Raw genomic sequence first — 19,655 nt, forward strand, 5'->3', positions numbered from 1 at the left:
TTAAACAAAGTTACCATCAAGAACCGATACCCTCTTCCACGAATAGATGACTTGTTTGACCAACTTCAAGGGGCAAACTATTTCTCGAAAATTGACCTTCGATCCGGTTACCACCAAGTTAAAATTCAAGAGGAAGATGTGTCTAAAACGGCGTTTCGAACTCGTTATGGCCACTACGAATTCTTAGTTATGCCGTTCGAACTGACTAAAGCTCCCGCAGTTTTCATGGATCTTATGAATCGGGTTTGTAACCATACTTCGACAAATTTGTTATCGTGTTTATTGATGACATTTTGATATATTCGAAAACCAAAGAGGACCACGATCAGCACTTACGAACCATTTTGGAGTTGTTGAGGCAGGAAAAGTTGTATGCCAAGCTGTCAAAATGTGAATTCTGGCTACAAGAGGTACAATTTCTAGGGCACATTGTTAACCGACACGGTATTCATGTAGACCCGAGCAAAATTGAAGCCATTAAAAATTGGCAAGCCCCAAAGTCACCGAAAGAGATCCGCCAATTTTTGGGATTAGCTGGGTATTACCGACGCTTTATTGCTAACTTTTCCAGCATAGCCCAACCTCTAACTCTTTTGACTCAAAAAAATCGTGCTTATGTATGGGGAGAAGATCAAGAAGCGGCTTTTCAATTACTGAAACAGAAACTATGCCAAGCCCCGATACTGAGTCTTCCAGAGGGAACTGATGATTTGGTAGTTTATTGTGATGCGTCCCGGAAAGGTTTAGGGTGCGTACTTATGCAAAGAAACAAAGTCATAGCATACGCTTCTCGGCAATTAAAGGTGCGCGAGAAGAATTATACTACCATGATTTGGAACTGGGCGCGGTTATTTTCGCACTTAAGATCTGGAGGCACTATTTGTACGGCACCAAATGTACAATGAGGATATTTTTGTTTCATTTGGTCCTTTCGTTCCCACGTGAACTCTGGTCCACATCTTGAATTCCAAAGGACTTTCACGATAGGCACCTTTGAATGCGTGAGAGTTTTGACACCTTGATCCATGACTTCGACTGACTCCTCGACAAATCGGAGCTGATCATCGACTTGAATTTCGTCGAAGGGAATAATGACCGAATTGTTAGATACACATTTCTTTAGATTTGACATGTGAAAGACATTGTGAACACCATTAAGTTCACCAGGAAGGTTTAGACGATAGGCTACCGCACCGATTTTCTCCAGAATTTCAAGTGGTCCGACGTAGCGCGGATTTAATTTGCCTCGTTTGCCGAAACGGATTACACCCTTCCAGGGTGAGACTTTCAGTATTACCTTATCACCCTCTTGGAATTCCAAAGGCTTACGACGGTTATCTGCGTAACTCTTTTGGCGATCACAAGCTGCCGCCATTCGGTTTTGGATTTGCACGATCTTTTCCGTAGTCTCGTGCACCAGTTCGGGAACGGTGAGCTGGCTTTCGCCAACTTTTGACCAGCAGATGGGTGACCGACATTTACGCCCATACAAAGCTTCGTACGGTGCTGCTTTTTTGCTGGTATGATAGCTGTTATTGTAAGAAAATTCCACCAAAGGTAGGTGACTTTCCCATTTACTGCCAAAGTCAATAACGCAGGCACGCAACATGTTCTCCAGTGTTTGAATGGTACGTTCACTCTGGCCATCAGTTTGTGGGTGATATGTTGTGCTCATATCTAACCGCGAGCCAAGAGCTTCATGCAAGGATTTCCAGAAGCGAGAAGTAAAGCGGGCATCACGATCGGAAATGATTGAAATTGGTACTCCGTGCCGAGACACCACTTCTTTAATGTAGATTCGAGCAAATTTCTTCAGTTTGTCCGATTCTTTGATTGCCAGAAAAAATGCGGATTTAGTCAATCGATCGACAATTACCCAAATAGTATCAAATCCACTGGGTGATTTGGGAAGTTTAGTTATGAAGTCCACGGAGATTTGTTCCTATTTCCAAGATGGGATTTCTGGTTGCACAAGTAGGCCAGACGGTTATTGGTATTTGGCCTTAAATATGGCGCAAGTCAGGCATTTCCTAACTTGATCAGCAATTTCAGCCTTCATGTTTGGCCACCAGTATAACGTCTTTAGGTCCTGATACGTTTTGTCAGACCCGGGGTGAATTGAATACCTAGACCGATGTGCTTCATCCATCACGAGTTCCCTTAAGTCTCCATAGAGTTGTGACATTTGAGCCAAAACAAGGTGCACCTCAGTACGTATTTACCAATTAAGCAAATAAACGCCTTTTGCGTAACAAACGAACGATTAACTGAACGGGTCGGGTTATGACCCAGATATCTCGGGGGGGCATCTATAAGTGATATACGTTTAATACAAGCGAAAATATTAGTAATATGGCTTTAGATTGATAGCAAACAAGTTAAACGAAAATATGCTCGTTTAACTACTCGCTATAGATTTAAACGCGAAAGATAGTTACAAACCAAGCATTGTATAAGCCGTTAAGCCGAAAATGACTTACCAAACATTTATTTGAAATGTTTTAAGCGATTCGTGAAATTATTTTTGATTTTTACAAAAATATAGTATGTTTTTATAATTTTACACAAAACTAGCCGAAAAACACACGTTTTCGCACTGTTTAACGCACCCGATAAGTTTTTCGCGCCAAAAGCCGAACCCGAACTAAATTCGGACTTGGCTTTTCGTTTTTGGGGCTTTAGAATCAGAAACTTGGGCCAAAATGGGCCCAAAATAGGCCCATGAACTTCCGATCGCAGCAGCACCCCACCCCCTTTTTTTTCCTTTCCCATATAAACTAGTTTTGAGATATTTTTACACATATTTTCATATACAACTTCTGGAATTCTTCTTCTCCAGCCAAAACCAGCAAGAAAACTAGGTAAACACCTTATGATTAATCAATTTTTGATTCGTTTAAACTCATTTAACAACATATAAACATGTATTGATTGTTAAAAATCATAGTTAACCATGCAAAACTCTCAAAATCATTCAAAAACATACTTTGATGTTAAACCTAGTTTCAAATCAGAATCATGATTTTTTTTGGCCATAAAAACGGATTAAAGGGTTGAAACGGCGTTTTTACGGTTCAAAAGTTCGTTTTTGTGCACTAGCCGAAACCCTAAGTTAAGGGCTGTTATGTTGATGAAAAATTGCTTTTCTTTGTGATATAGGACTTGTATCTAGCCTACATAGGAGCACAAGATCTTGAAAAGTTGATTAGAAAGGCAGAAACGAACCAAAACAGCTAAGGTAATGCCGAAACACTCGCTTACGGGCTGTTTAGGTTAAGGCTGTGATGTGCATATTATTAGGCCTTGAAATTTTTTAGGGACATCAGGGACCATGTCAATGAGTCCCTGTTCAAATTTGGTAATTTTTCGACCATCCAAGAATATTTGGCGAATTTATTACCGAATTGGGACGTTTATTTGGGAAAAATAGCTAAAATACTTCAAAAATTATGAAACTTTTCTGGAAACTCAGATTTGATGTAGTTTAATCACATATGAATTTTGGGATCATTTGGAGAAGTCTAATGATGTTTTGTGTATATGCGTTCGTGTGGATTTTTATAGCCGAATTTGGGCCGAAAAGAATATTGCACGAGCTTTTTACATTCTGGAATTGATACAGGTTCTTTTGGGACATAATTTGAGTATTCAGGAATTTTTGTGGAATTTTTGGAAATTGTTTTGGATAAACGGACGATTTTTCAGGTGAAATATAGCTGATAAAATGAACTTTTGACTTAGGGCATCAGCTACAACGTTTGCTTTACCCGGGTGGTATTTTATGGCGCACTCGTAATCATTCAGAAGTTCGAACCCAACGACGTTGCCGTATGTTTAACTCATTCTGCTCTAAGATGTGCTGAAGACTCTTGTGATCGGTGTATATAGTGCATTTGGTACCATACAAGTAACGTCTCCATATTTTCAAAGCAACGACCACCGCACCCAACTCCAGACCATGGGTCGTGTAGTTTTTCTCATGAATTTTGAGCTGTCGAGAAGCGTATGCGATCACTTTGTCTCATTGCATGAGCACACAACCGAGGCCTTGAATTGAGGCGTCGCAATACAATATGAAGTCATCTATTCCATTTGGTAGTGACACAATAGGAGCACTACAGAGTTTGGTTTTTAGTAGCTGAAAGGCGGACTCTTGAGGTTCGCCCCATTTGTAAACGATTCATTTTTGAGTCAGGGCGGTAAGGGGCTGAGCGATTTCGAAAATCCCTCGATGAATCTACAATAGTAACCAGCAAGGCCAAGAAATTGTCGGACTTCCGTGGGTGTTTTTGGGGCTGACCAATTTTTGATAGCTTGTACTTTAGCCGGATCGACATGTATTCCAGTCTCGCTGACCACATGCCCGAGGAAGTAGACTTCGCGAATCCAGAAGTCACACTATGAGAATTTGGCGAAGAGTTGCTCCATTCTCAAGAGATCTAGGATCAGGTGCAAATGTTCCTCATGTTCTTCCTTATTCTTGGAGTATATGATAATATCGTCTATGAAGACGATGACAAATTTGTCAAGGTATGGTTTACAGACTCGGTTCATGAGGTCCATGAAAACCGCAGTAGCATTAGATAACCCGAATGGCATGACTAGAAATTCGTAATGGCCATACCGAGTTCTGAAGGCGGTCTTCAAAATGTCTTCCTCATGGACTCTCAGTTGATGATAGCCCGACCTCAAATCAATTTTTGAATAGAAGCTAGACCCTTGCAATTGGTCAAATAAGTCGTCTATACGAGGAAGTGGATAACGATTTTCAACCGTCACTTTGTTAAGTTCTCGATGGTCGACACACATCCGGAAAGACCCATCTTTCTTCTTGACGAATAAGACTGGGGCTCCCCATGGAGATATGCTGGGTCGGATAAAACCCTTCTCAAGGAGCTCTTGGAGCTGAGCGGACAGCTCCTGAAGTTCATTCGATGCCAATCGATATGGGGCTCGAGCATTGGGCGCCGCTCCGGGAACTAAGTCAATTTGGAACTCAACCTGCCTATGCGGGGGATGGCCAGGCAAGTCTTCGGGGAAAACATTAGTGAAGTCGCAAACGATAGGAATATCCTCGATTCTTTTCTCATCGGGTTGCTTATCGGTGACAAGGGCCAAAATGGCGGGATAACCCTTCGGCAGACATTTCTGGGCTGTCATGCAAGAGATTATGCCCATGACGGTATCACCCCTTTCGCCATAGATGGATAGGGTTTCCCCGTCAGGGAGAGGGATGCGAACGATTTTATCCTGGCAAATGATTTCAGTTTAGTTTCTAGATAGCCCGTCCATTCCAACCACAACATCGAAGCTGCCGAGCGGAACGGGCATGAGATCAATATCGAACGTATAACCAGAGAGATTGAGCTTACACCCCTTTAGGATGTGAGAGGTTTCAATTAGTTTACCATCTGCGAGTTCTACGATGTGCTTAGATTCTAAGGGAGTCAGGGTTGAATTGAGTAGTTTGCCAAAACTTGTGGAGACAAAACTCCAGTCAGCACCGTTGTCGAAAATGATAGAAGCAACACAGTCGTTTAAACGAAATTTTCTAGTAACAACATTTGAATCAATCTGAGCCTCACCTGACCCAATTACATAAGCCCTTCCTTTGGCACCACCACCATTGCTGGTATTTCCGTTACTATTGACACCGTTGTTGTTGTTGTTGCTTCCTTGGTTGAGTTGAGGGCAATCTCTCCTAATATGACCTTCACTACCACACTTGAAACACCCCTTAGCGGTTACCCTCTGCTGTTGCAGTTGTTGGTTCGATTGTTGCGATGGTTGATCTAATTATTTTCCTTGCAATTGAACCCTACAGTCCTTTGCCACATGACCCAATTTTCCACAATGCTGACACTGGTTTCTACAAGCACCATGATCATGGAGATTACATCTATTGCACTTCGGTAAATTCCCACGATAGGAGCCTTGGTTCTCTGTCGATTGTTGATTGAAGGCACAACGGTTGTCAAACCTTCTTAATTGTTGTAGCTGAGACTAGTGCGTGTTAGAATTTTTGTTCTGAGTGTTGTCCCACTTGTGTTTGTTATCCACCAGAGTAGAAGTAGATGCACCTTTCTTAGGTAATGTTCCTTGCTGCACGGCCTGCTCAGTAAGCTTGTGTCCTAGGCAGATGGCCTGTTAAATTGTTCCAGGGTTCGATGAAGTCACCATGCCTTGGATTTGAGGGGCAAGACCGTTGATATATCTTTCCACCCACTTGTAAGTAGGAGTCGCCGTGTTTGGACATAATGTGGCCAACTAGTGAGAACGGTTAGTATAAGCCTCGATCTCCGATCCCACCACTTTAAGATTCCAATATTCGGTTTTAAGCTTCTGAATTTCGTCTCGGGGGCAGTACTCTTCTTGCATCAAGTCTTTAAAATCATTCCAGGGTGTAGCATTGGCCACCTCCAATCCTAGCATTTGAATCTGAGAGTTCCACCATGTCAAAGCAGCATCTTCTAGTGTGCCAGAGGTGAATTTGACCCAATCGGCTTGAGGACAGTTACACATGGCGAAGGCCGACTCAAGCTTCTCGAACCAACGTAGAAGGCTCACAACAATATTAGCTCCATTAAACATGTGGGGCTTGCAGTCCATGAGGGTTTTGAAGGTGCACGTTGGGGGATTAGCTTGCTGTTCACCTGGGCCAGTAAGAAAAATGGGTTATATGCATAGGTCAGCCTCAACTACAGAACTCATAAAGAAAGTTTCTAAGGAGAAAAAAAAAAGAATTATTAGTCGGAGATACAACATAAATATTCACCTCCTGGGTGTGCGGCCTGATAAGCCGCAAGAGCTTCATTCACCCGATCATTAATCAACGCAGTGAGTTGTGCCTGTATCATGTGAATGCCACCTCGACCCGCTCTTCCTGCCATGATATCCTTTCATCCACAATATACCAAAATGAGAAAAATATCCAAGATATAATTGTCATATAAGCATACATTCAGTAAATGAGTAATCGAAACAATATTACAAGTTTGAACGACAATAATCCTTAATAAATAAGTTGTAATTCAATCACAAAATATTTAAAGTAAAATTATCAAAGGTTCCAAATCCATAAGTTGTATGAGCCCAACCCGCTCATATAGGTTCATAAAAGAAAACGAAACGGAATGACATTAGTTCGAACTCTCAGTTGAAGAGACACCAGATCCTTCTTCTTCCTCAACTTCGAATGGCTTCTCCTCTTCTTCGGCGATATCCGCAGCTGGCGGCACGACCGCCGCCGCAGCAGCTGCTGCCTCGGCTGCCTCCGCCCTAGCTTCGGCCTATTCCACTCGAGCAGTTAGGACAACCAGTTGATTCTGCTGCTCATGCACAAAGTTCACCAATTGGTTATGGAGTTGTTTTGATTTATCCAAGTCTTCAGTGAGCTTCTCAATTTGACACATCGTTATGACCCCTCTTTCCAGTATGCTGGTGATTTCATCGACTGCCTCTCGCATATGATGAAACTCACGATCGGTTCTTGCTACGAAAGCCGCAAAAGCCTGTTCTATAGAACAAGGTAAAGATGGCAGAAATGAATTTGTCGAGGTGGGGTCCAAGGTAGGAGGAGGGGGGACTCTCTCCCGAAGCACGTAGTCTGTGATTAAATTTGGGTACCACTCCCAATCATCGAGGATTCTGAGCACGCGGATGTGGGTTGACCTGTCGAAGACCCTGGCGTCATTTTCTGGTGCTAGCTGGCGCTTCTTTATAGGTCTCGATGTAGTAGGGGAGGTAGGGGCGTGACCACTCGGGGACGAATGAGAGGGGGATGTCGACATGCCTGTGACACAAGGTGTGTGTAAATGCTATGTATGAATGTATGTAATGTATGCATGGATGAAATCTACTAATGGGTTGACATGTTTTGAAATAAGACTTTTTACTGAGCCTTGAAAATGGTTATAGACTGGTTTTTTTCGAAAACGACCTAGTTCACTATAACCAATGGATCTGATACCAATCTGTCACACCCTCAAATTTCCACAAGCGGGGATTTACCGCGAGGCGCGTGACACACCAGGATCCAACCATTCGTCATACGAAACCAACACGTAAAATAATTTAAAAACATAGTTTAACCCTCATTAAAAAAAACGAGTTTCAAAACAACCAAATCAAATCAGAAGTTTTGCGGAAGCGTAAAGAAAACACAACTATCTTGTGCCAAAACATGCACAACCCACAATACTTAAAAGAAACCAAATGAAGTCCATGCAAATACTAAAAAACTCCAAGAAAGCATGCTACGTGGTCCCTAGCACTACCTAGCGACCTGGGCAAGTATCAATACTCAGGTGTCAACACAGGGTTGGTGAGTTCACAAGTTAAATAAAAATAATTATAATAAGTATAGGTAGATTTTCCACATCTCAAATTATATCAGGGTAGCTAACCCATTTACAAGCTACTAGACGGTTGAACCGAGGCTGACTGTATGTATGCCTTCCTACTAGGTCTATCACCAACACTGGTGTATAAAAGTTAGGTAAATATCACACTCATTTTACGACATCACTGCCGTGCTAGCGCGACTAGCCCTAGTGGAGTTTGTCAAACCCAGTAGTACTACTCAATAAAACCCGCGATCCCATCCTACCGGTTCAAAGTAAAGTAAGGACTTTAAGTGATAAAAGGGCATCTAGTATAAACTTGTGATATAAATAAGAAATTTTCTAGAAAAATCCGAAGTATCCCACTGCATTTTCCTCCATAAAACCAGTATAAGAGCAAATCAGTGTTTTCTCCCCGAAAACATGTAAAAGGAAAATGGTTGATGTTTTCTCCCCGAAAACAAGTTTACAAAATCTGTTTTTACTTTCTTCTAGAAAGCAAGTATGAAAAGTATGAACTCACCTTAAGTATGTAAACGAGATTCCACGAACAAGCTTAACAAAAGAAAGTGTGCCCGTCTAACCAATACCTAGTACAAGTATTAAGCTATAAGGAGGTGTTTAACAATACGACACCCTAGTACTCACGTAACGACCCACACACAAACATGGACCTGACCCGACGACTCGTTGGTGATATATAATAACGTCAATAGTTTCAAATTACTCTAACATGCATCCTATGACACCAAACCATCCAAATATCAAGCAATTATCATTTACAACCAAATCTGTCCATGAAACCTTTGATACAAATTTTCGCCCGCACAACCTAATTTATTAAACTAAGCATCCCTTTAAAATAAATTCCACAAAAATTACCACAAAAGCAAGTATGAATTAGGTTTTTCAAGGTATTTTTATTATATTTTCGTTTTGTGTACAATATTCACAACAATTCAATCATTCCACGTAGGTACCGATTATTCATCAGTTTGCGCAACAAAACGTATAGACTTGGATAGACCTCTAAATCAAAGTAAATCAAGCAAGGCCAATTGGGTTAGCTTCCTAACTCAAGGTATGAACTTCCAGAAGTTGAATTAGCCCATTTGGCTTTGTCATCATCGAGTTATGATATCGTGAATATAGATCAAAATCCTACCTTACAAATCAGATTCGACCCTAGGTTTTGTAAAATCATAAACTATCAAAAACTCAACCAAAAATTACGAAATACAACTTTCTGAAAACTAGACTCAAAGTAGTACGTCATCAAGCAAAGATTTAATCAAAACTAAGCAATATTTATCAAGTTACAAGCAAAATCATAAGCGAGTTAAATTCTGTCCAGAATTCAAACTATCTTGAACCCTAACTAAATTATGTTTACATGAACAACATTCTAAATCATCAATTATCGGTCAAAAATGTCTTATAATGGTTATATCACTGAGATTTTCATGCCATGCATCACTTAACATCAAAGAACACACAAAGAATCAAGAAAACAACGGTTAAGAGATAGATACTTACAACCAACGATTGCTATTATGAAAACACAACCCCTAGCACTTACAATGCACCCCTAAGCTTCCCAAGTGACCCAAAATCTCTAGGGTTTCGTCCAAAAACGGCAGAGGTCGATAATATGTGCTCTAGGGTTTGTAAAGTCGTTTTAAACAATTTTCACAACCTGACGATCCCCCACGGGCGCGAGGGATATAGCCAAATCCTACGCGCGGCTCGGGGCGCTTTAGGGTTTATATATATAAATATATAAATAATAACAATAATAATCAAAGTATGAACACGCAAAGCAAGTAATCACATAGCACGCACATGTATTCGATTACGAGATTGACATTTATCACCAATGCGTACGGACCGACTCTTGTGTGTGACTCGTTAAATGTTATGCAAGAATGTCTAAGGTAATGAAGTATGTGTTGACGGGGTTAAACTGAAAATGTGGGGTGTCACATGCATGATCTGATTATCAATCCAGCTAGAAATGAAATGATTACCTTTACTGGTGCTGGATCCGATGTACGAATGGACATTCAAGGAGGGAATACAGGTCTAGAATATGAGGTCACTGACCCGGTTAAAGAACCACTTGGTGGGTCCAAGTCATGTAGCAACAGAACACATTGATGATGACGACGTTATTACCGGTATAGTTTTAAGTGTGACTCACACCATAAACAAGATCACTTCTCCAGATTCACCAAACCCTGCAGTAGCCAATATGGACACTGAGTCAATTGATTCTGAACCTGTCAATGATGACTTACCTTCATCGCCTGCCACCACTAATCCAATTCACTCAGAACCTGAACAAGATCAAGACACACATATTCCAACACCACCTACATCCCCATTACATGAACCAATCATTTCCTCAGCACATGTTTCCCCACAAGCCTGAACTACTCAAGATACAAATATACACACACCACCAACCTCACCAATTCAAGATCAAATTACTGCTGACTTTGCTCAACCTATGTAACACCCCGTGACCGCAGCGGAAACGTAAACGGGATGCAACAGACACCTCTGATATCAACCACATTGTTTATAAAGAAAACCGAATGCATTAATATACTTCAAAATTACATTATCTCATCTTTCTTTACCGTCTAGGTGATACACACATCATACAATACGGTTCATAATTCTATCTGTTATAATGTATCCTAACGTCCAGCACGCAAACCTTACACACATCAAGCACTTAGCACGTAATCAATCACTTTATCTTAGTTGTACCTGAAAAGCATGTGAGAAAACGGGTCAACTACGAATAGTTGGTGAGTTTCACAAATTTAAATAAACCATGACAAATCATTATAATAATCATAAATAAGTGATGTAATTATGCTGAGTTCACAAGTGAAAACTCTGTTAATCCCGAAACACATATCAAATAACCCCTGGGGACACTGTTAACCCAGACCACTTCCAATAACCTCTGGGAACTCTGTTACCCCAGAATCACATTTAATAACCTCTGGGGACACTGTTAACCCAGAATACTTCCAATAACCTCTGGGAACTCTGTTACCCCAGAATCACATTTAATAACCTCTGGGGACACTGTTAACCCAGAATACTTCCAATAACCTCTGGGAACTCTGTTACCCCAGAATCACATTTAATAACCTCTGGGGACACTGTTAACCCAGAATACTTCCAATAACCTCTGGGAACTCTGTTACCCCAGAAACACTGTTTCGGGCCTTACACTGTTAGCAACTCAGACAATTACCATCTTAATTCATTACCGTACGATTCCCGTACAATAAACATTATATAAATACGTTCATTTCCATGCGATCAGCATGTACTTAAACACTTTGATAAAAACATGCTTTCCGCCCCGGGAAAATATTTAAAACAGTTCAGTAAAAGGGGCTCGTGAAAACTCACCTTAGCACATGCAAGTAGGTAACAACAATCAATATCAGTTAACTCGTCCAATCTGTAATATGATCCCTACGATCATTATTATACAATTATTGTTTATATAATCTTTAATCTTATCAATCGGTACACCTGGGGACACTGTCAACCCAGCACTGTACCCGTTCTGGGGGCAAGGTTAACCCAGAAACACTTCTCCGGACTCAGATTGTGATGTCGTTTAGAGTTCCAAGGTCACAACTACTATTAGTCGTTTTTCTCGTTTTGCGTGCCTAGCACTGTTATCCGTTTTTATGTTTCAAAAATGAGTTTGGTCACACACGACCCGAAAATGGTGGTTGACGGATAATTTAATTAAAGATGTGAAATCATAGCTCGGTTTAGACGTCCCGATTGGCCGCGGGACCCGTTTCCGTCTTTGGCGTACCGGAAACTATTAAAATAGATTAAAATTACTCAAATCATCCGAATTATTTTCGGATGATTCATTTTTACTTGTTTAACTCCATTATATGAAAATAGTCCATTTTTAAGGTTTTTATACACCAGTCAGCTCGCTTATGCGAACTTTACAGGTTTACTCGTTTTAAGCTTTAAAAGTTTGTTTTTAAGTTCCATTTAGCACAAATAAATATCCGTTTAGTCTCGGACCTTGAAATTTTGTACAAATCATATTTTGACAGTAAGGAATTTTATAAAATTTTTTCCAGAATTAATTTTTATATCTAAAATTTATTTAACCATTTTTAAACGTCATTTAAACACCAAATATGTCGAAAATACCAAACGACCTTCGAAAAATCCCAAATTTTTCTAGGATGACCCCTGTCACCCAAATAGTTCCCTGTAATTTTTCCAGAACCAAAAACTCATTTTTCATGCCATTTTTACCAAAACCGAGCTAGAAATCCCTAGAACTCGTTTTACCGAAAAGCCTACTTAGACTTCTCCAATGAACCTGAAATTTTGTGTGTGACTTTTATATGTTATAAAAAGCTTATCTTAAATGTTTCAGAATTTTTCATGATGTTTAGCTATTTTTCACCATTTTTGGCCAAAACCGAGCATTAAATTCACCAAATATTCATCCTTTATCCAAAAATTACCAAAAATTCACAGAACTCATATTTTCATGTGTTTAACACCTCTGTAAAATTTCATGACCTAACTCTAAAGCATCAACAATCTGTCCAAATTTCCCAAAACCGAACATAACCGAATATACCTTTCGTTTTCCGCCACTACAAGCTACAAATTCGTCTTTCCGTCTTATCTACCACTAAATACAGAGCCTACAAACAACATACCACAATACCAAGCAAGTTACACTCACGATCAAGCCATTTCTTTCATGGTTACGGTTATGATATTAAAAACAAAGGTTTAACCGTAAAAATTCGTTTTTGACTCTTTTAACTCCTTTCTTGGACCAAGATCCCTTGTATAACTTGTATACATCACTTGATCATGCAAGAATCGGTTTCATCTCGGGTTTTCACCCATTTTTCATTTGAAACCTCATTTTCTTGTAAATGACTCGAGAAAAGAAGATGAACACGACTATAATCCGGTCTTTACCTCGGTTTCTTGGTATAAATCGAAGAGAGGTTGGATGAATGTTGGAAGGATGGAGAGAATTTGGGAGATTGGTTTTTAGAAAAAAGAAAATGAAAGGGATGAGGGGGTTACCCTCATCCGATCGGAACTAATGGGTGTGGGGTGGGGGCCCACATCTTCAACCTTGGCCACACATTTGGATTGTGTAATCCGGATAATGTTGTGGATAATCTGGTTCAGTTCGTTTTTCGGTTAAACGTTTAATTCCGCTTAAAACGAGGCCAAAACGGTCGTTTTTCGGCTTAAAAATAAAATTTATATAAAACCGATTTAAAAAAACTTTAAAAACTTAAACCATGACATTTATTAACTTGAAACATCATATTATTAATAATTGTGCATCTTTTTCGGCTTGATCGATCGTCTCTTGCTCGGTTTGGTATTAAAGGTTTCGTTTAAGGTACCGACGTACCATTAAATCGAAATTCTTTTTCTGTGCCGTAAATCACTTATCCCGAAGCTTTAATACTTCGTAGTCATTACTAAACATCATATAATTCGTCTATAATGTAATCCCTGAGTCGTTCGGGTTTCAATAAATATCGATCGTTTGATTGCATAATCAATACGGTGAATTATATATTCACGTACAATCAATACAATGAACCATGTATTCTCGTATAATTACCATGGTAACTCATGTACCCGACATTACATATGACGTAACTAACATCTACCGGTTAGGGTATACTTGGTTTCGTCGGAATCGTTACATTCTCCCCCCGTTAAGAAATTTCGTCCTCGAAATTTCACACGCCCACTATCTCCTTTCGAGAGAAAGGTGGGGGGGTTTTTCCTTCAGAATTCACCCTCGCGTTACCAAGTATAATCTGGTCCTCGCTGTGAATTCCACTTAATCTTAATTAATAAAGCTTGGTATGTCCAAACTGTTTAGTTTTCCCGTCTACTACCTCTACGGAATTAGTTATGATATCAAACATGTCTTCTATGAGTACCTCTATTACTAGTACTTTCGTTGCCTCATCGCTTAGGCACTTTTCAATCCGTATACATGGCAAAACATCATGTATAGTACTTAGCCACTAGAATACTTTAATCGATAAGCTAAATGATCAACCATGGAGATAGTTCTCATGGGGTCCAAATTATTAAGAAGCTATTTTCAGTTTTGCCAAACCTCATATCACCTCTCTAAGGTGATGTCTTAAAATACCTTGTCACCTCTTTCCAATGACAATGGTTTCCTATGAATGTTGGCATAAATCCTTTGCCAATCTCGCGATGCTTTCAACTCATCTTAAATATTATAAATCCGATTGGTTGTTTCTCGAATCAATTCCAATCTTATGGCTTGATTGACGCCCATTTTCAATTTAACAAATTGGAGATAACTGCTTCACCCATAGAAAGCTTCAAGCTCTCGATGCTTCCTTCCCCTCCTTCCAATAATGGAAATAGGATGACTATTTCGATCTGAGATCATTGAAAATGGTACTCCACGACGAGATACCATTTCACCATTAGGAATTTAGGCAAGAATTCATTGTGGTAATCGTCATAGATTGGAATGAAATGCGAGGATTGGTTAATCGATCCGCGATTACCCAATTTTCCTCATGCCTTTGATATATCTTGGGAATTTGCATCCCGAAATCCAATGTAATTTATTCCCACTATCATTGGCGAATTTTCCTGTCATTGTGGCGTTCCCAAGGGTTTTCGGTATGCAGCCTTATCTCTTGCATAACTTAAATTTTCACCAACATACGTAACCATATCTTTCTCCACTCTCAGTCATTAACAAAATCTTTTCAGATATTCGTATCATCAATAGTCCAATCCGATCCCGGGTGTATGGAATATTTCGATCTATGCGCTTCGTCCATGATTAATTCACTAAGGTCATGGAGGGTCGGGATCCAAACCCGATCTTTGAAGTAGAGAAACTAGTCCACGCGCTGTTCGAAATTCTTCTCATTGCCGTAAAGTCCCTCCTTTTCCCATTGTTCCTCCTTCAACGTCTCACGTTGAGCGACTCAAATCGGGTCCGAAAAGTTCGACTGGACTATCATCCCTAGCGCTCCACTCGTAATGGCTTAACCCGACCTTTCCTACTCAAAGCGTCGGCTACGACGTTAGCCTTGCCGGGGTGATAACGGATGTCACAGTCGTAATTGTTTAACAACTCAACCCATCTTCGTTGCCTCATATATAGTTCTTTCTGATCGAATATGTGATGCAAACTTTTATGATCGGTGGAGATGGTGCACTTCGTATCGTAGAGACAATGTCTCAACATTTTAAGTGCATAGATAACCGCTCCCAGTTCTAAGTCGTGAGTAGTGTAATTTTACTCGTGTACTTTTAACTGACGGGAAGCATAGGCTATAACCTTAATATACTGCGTCAACACGCATCCTAACCCTTTACGCGATGCGTCACAATACGCGACAAAACCATCGTCTCTATCGGGGAGACTTAAAATCGGCGCTTGGCACAATTTTAATGGTTTCTATCTTATTTGGTTCTATGTGAAATCCTTGTTGCTTTACAACATGACCAAGGGATTATGCATTCTTTATTCAAAATCACATTTCAAAAATTTCGCGTACAACTCCTCTTGCTTTAACATTTCCACAATTTTCCTTATCCGTCGCTCGTGCTCTTCTTTACGTTGCGAATATATTAAAATATCATCAATGAATGTTATGACAAATTTGTCAAAATAAAGTTACAGACTCGGTTCATGAGTTCCATGAATGCTGCCGGCGCATTTGTTAGCCCGAAAGGCATAACTAAGAGTTCATAATGGCCGTAGCGAGTCCGAAACACTGTTGTTGCAACGTCTTCCTCTTGGATCTCTCATTTGGTGATAACTATATCCACGATCAATTTTTCTAAAAATAAATCGTCCCATGCAGTTGGTTAAACAGATCATTCACTTCGAAGAAGTGAGCACCTACTCTTGACCGTCACTTTATTCAATTCTCCCTAATCAACACATATCCTAACACTTCCGTCCTTCATTTCCCAATTAAAACTGGTGCACCCCATGGTGACTAACTAGGTCGTATAAAATCTTATTCAGCAATTCTTGTAACTGATTGGATAATTCTTGCATCTCAGACGGTGCAAGTCGGCAGGATGCTTTAGCAACAGGGCCAGCTTGAGACATTAAATCGATTCTGAATTCGACCTGTCGGGTTGGCGGTAATCCAGGGAGTTCTTCTGGGAAAACTTGTGGGAATTTGCGCACCACCGGGATATCTTCTATATGTTTTCTTTTAAATACTTTGGCAATCACGTTTGTCAAATACACCACGTCTTCTTGTCGTAAATATTATAACATCTCAAGATGAGATTTGAGTGGCAACATAATACCGTACACTTTTCTCTGTATGTTATATATTTTTCTGTACCCAACACATATATATTTCTATATATATGTGTTTCTCCTTCTAATCATCTTCTTTTCATATTTGATTTCTACTTCATGTTGAGTTAGCCAATCCATGCTAACCATTACGTCAAAACTTCTTTGCTTTACTGGTCGTAGGTCAATAAGGAAAGGTTAATCGTTCAGAATAATAGGACGATTCCGTACAATTTAGTTAACCATTAGGGATTTACCGTTAGCGATTCTACAGTATAAGGTTCTATAGTTTCACTAATCGGTATCTTTCCAAAGGGTAGGAGGTTAGCAGGAACTAACTTCTATCGACGACCGTAAAAAAATATCACTGAAGCCTATTGATTTAAAACTACCACATACTTAACACCACATTTGGATCATGACGTGCTTTATTCAAATTACTCACAAAAGCACGGCTCCTTGCTTGATCAGAGGTTGATGCTTGTCATGAGGTTCGTCTTCCAACGACACCTTGGTTCAACTTTGGGCAATTTCTTTTGAAACGTTCGGTACTGCCACATTCATAGCAAGTACAACTGTTTGGCATAATTTGATTTCTTCGGATGGATTGTTATTGAAGTTGTTGGGTTCGGAGTGGTTGTACATGAATGGGTTGGGGTTGTCGGTTCACATGGCTTCAATTGGTTCTACAATTAGGGCATTACGTCCATCTTTACCACGCCTGTGGCCTACTATCACTCGACATTCTTCTTCCTGCCGATAACCATATTTTCCACATTTAGGGAAGGACCCTTCATGCGGTTCATGTTTCACACCAACTAGTCTCAGTATAATTCTGGGTTGTAGGACATTCCTACTTATTCAAAGGCCTATCTCGCACTATGCCTTTATCACTTCTCTTCTGTAACACACAACGTCTCACCTAACGTCCTTCCAGTCCATTTCTCATAGAGTCAAATATATCAATGCTGGCTTGTGACACAATCCTTCCAAAGGTTGTATATTTTACAGGATTTACTATACTCCTTATCGATGGAGTTAGTCCCCAATATTGCGCTTACTTCGCCTAGCTCCAGGAGTAATTAGCCATGTTACCAGACATGACAATTCCTTTAAACGTTTAGCGCGTTCTAAGTGATCAGCACACAACATTTCTATCTTTCATAGTTCAGTTTCAAATCTCTGAACTCAATTACTCGAATAAAAGTGCTCTAGCACAAGAATTTTAAATTTTGACCATATTATCTGGACAAAAATTTTCTAACTATAATTTTGTACCATCGTGTTCCATCACGATACAACATAATCTCCCAACATATCTGTAGCATATTTCACTACACAATGTTCTAGACTTTTACCAATATCCTTAACCATTTCGATCCTTCCTATCCACTTGCTAATCTATTCCTCCCTTTACCAACAGTAAACCATTAATAATTCCTTTAACACAACCGATAAACATATTCTTCACACCGGGTCTAATTCATTACGACTACTATTCATGTTTAGTATATAACTAATACTTGTAGTTATAATAGCATTCGGTGGGACATTATCACTCTTAGTAATACCACCAAGAATTGAAATATTCATAATCATGTGATTGCTCGATCTATAATTCTGCGTTCACATTTGCATCAACACTAGCAGTGATCTGTGATACTACATTCGGTATCATCATCTGCTATCCTTGAGCAATCAACTGAATCATATCAATCTCCATCATTGGAGTTACTCTATTTATGTCATTCTGCCGTACTCGTCCCGTACGCAGTAATCAATACTAATCTCACCGTATAACTCGTTACCAGATCAATCATATCAGCAGGTACACATACACACCAAATATTATCACATATATTACACATACCGGCATCTAGTATATATGTCCCACAAATATAATAACATATGGACTTAACCTGAAATCGGTTAACGTTTAAATATGTTTCATAACCCTTGTCACCAACTGACATATAGACCTTTCTCAACAAAGATCAATGTTTAATATGCTTGATTTCAATATCCTTTTGCATGTCAGCATAACCGATACATGCTCACCGTGAGCACCGAACGATTACGTACCACGGAGTTATAATATCCGTGTCTATTCGTATATCCGGCATACACAGTATACCTCCTACGAACGAACAACCAACTATGCCATAATGATTCCAACACTTCTTTGTGTATAGGTAATCATTCTATTCGAGCATACATGGGTGTAAACATCTAACGGATGTAAGGATCACATAGGAAGTTATTAGAATAGGCGTTACCGGTGTTGGTAGGGTATGGGATTTATCAATTTTTGGTTGGGAGTGACGGTTACTAGACATTTCTGGTTAATGTCAAACGGGAGATTTGATTTGGTACCATCATAACTATAACCCGATAAGTCCGACTTATCACCAACCGATGCTCTAGAAATTTCAGCATCCTCGGTACTTTTTATTATCACATCCCCCGGTTCCTTATCCGGGTCTTATTTCCCAATACTTGAACCCACAAGATATGCACACGTATATATATATACACACTAACACATATAAATAATATTATATACTGTACACATATGTTGCCATTTTTACCTATTAATGTACCCCGTGACATTCCCCTGAATTCCCTCGTGCGGACAAGTCTGTTATTATGTTTTTTTTTTGGGTAAAGGGGTTCACCCGGTTAAATGCATTCACACAGCCAAAAAATACAAGTAATATGACACAGTGCCATATTAGTTCTCAAGTATGACATGCCATACAAGAGTAGACAAACCAAAACCACCAAAACTGGTAAACACAGCTAAAGCTTACACAAGAACCAAGGAAAAAACAAAACAAAAAAACAAATCAACCATTATCATCAATTTGATGGGAAACTCCCCGCGGAAAGTGCCAATCCTCGAGAACCCGATTAATCCGTTCAGAATTCTTGAA

Source organism: Bidens hawaiensis, unplaced genomic scaffold (assembly GCF_021521415.1).
Source record: "Bidens hawaiensis isolate Kalapana, Puna unplaced genomic scaffold, B.hawaiensis_p1.1 tig00003644_1, whole genome shotgun sequence".
Classification (NCBI taxonomy): domain Eukaryota; kingdom Viridiplantae; phylum Streptophyta; class Magnoliopsida; order Asterales; family Asteraceae; genus Bidens; species Bidens hawaiensis.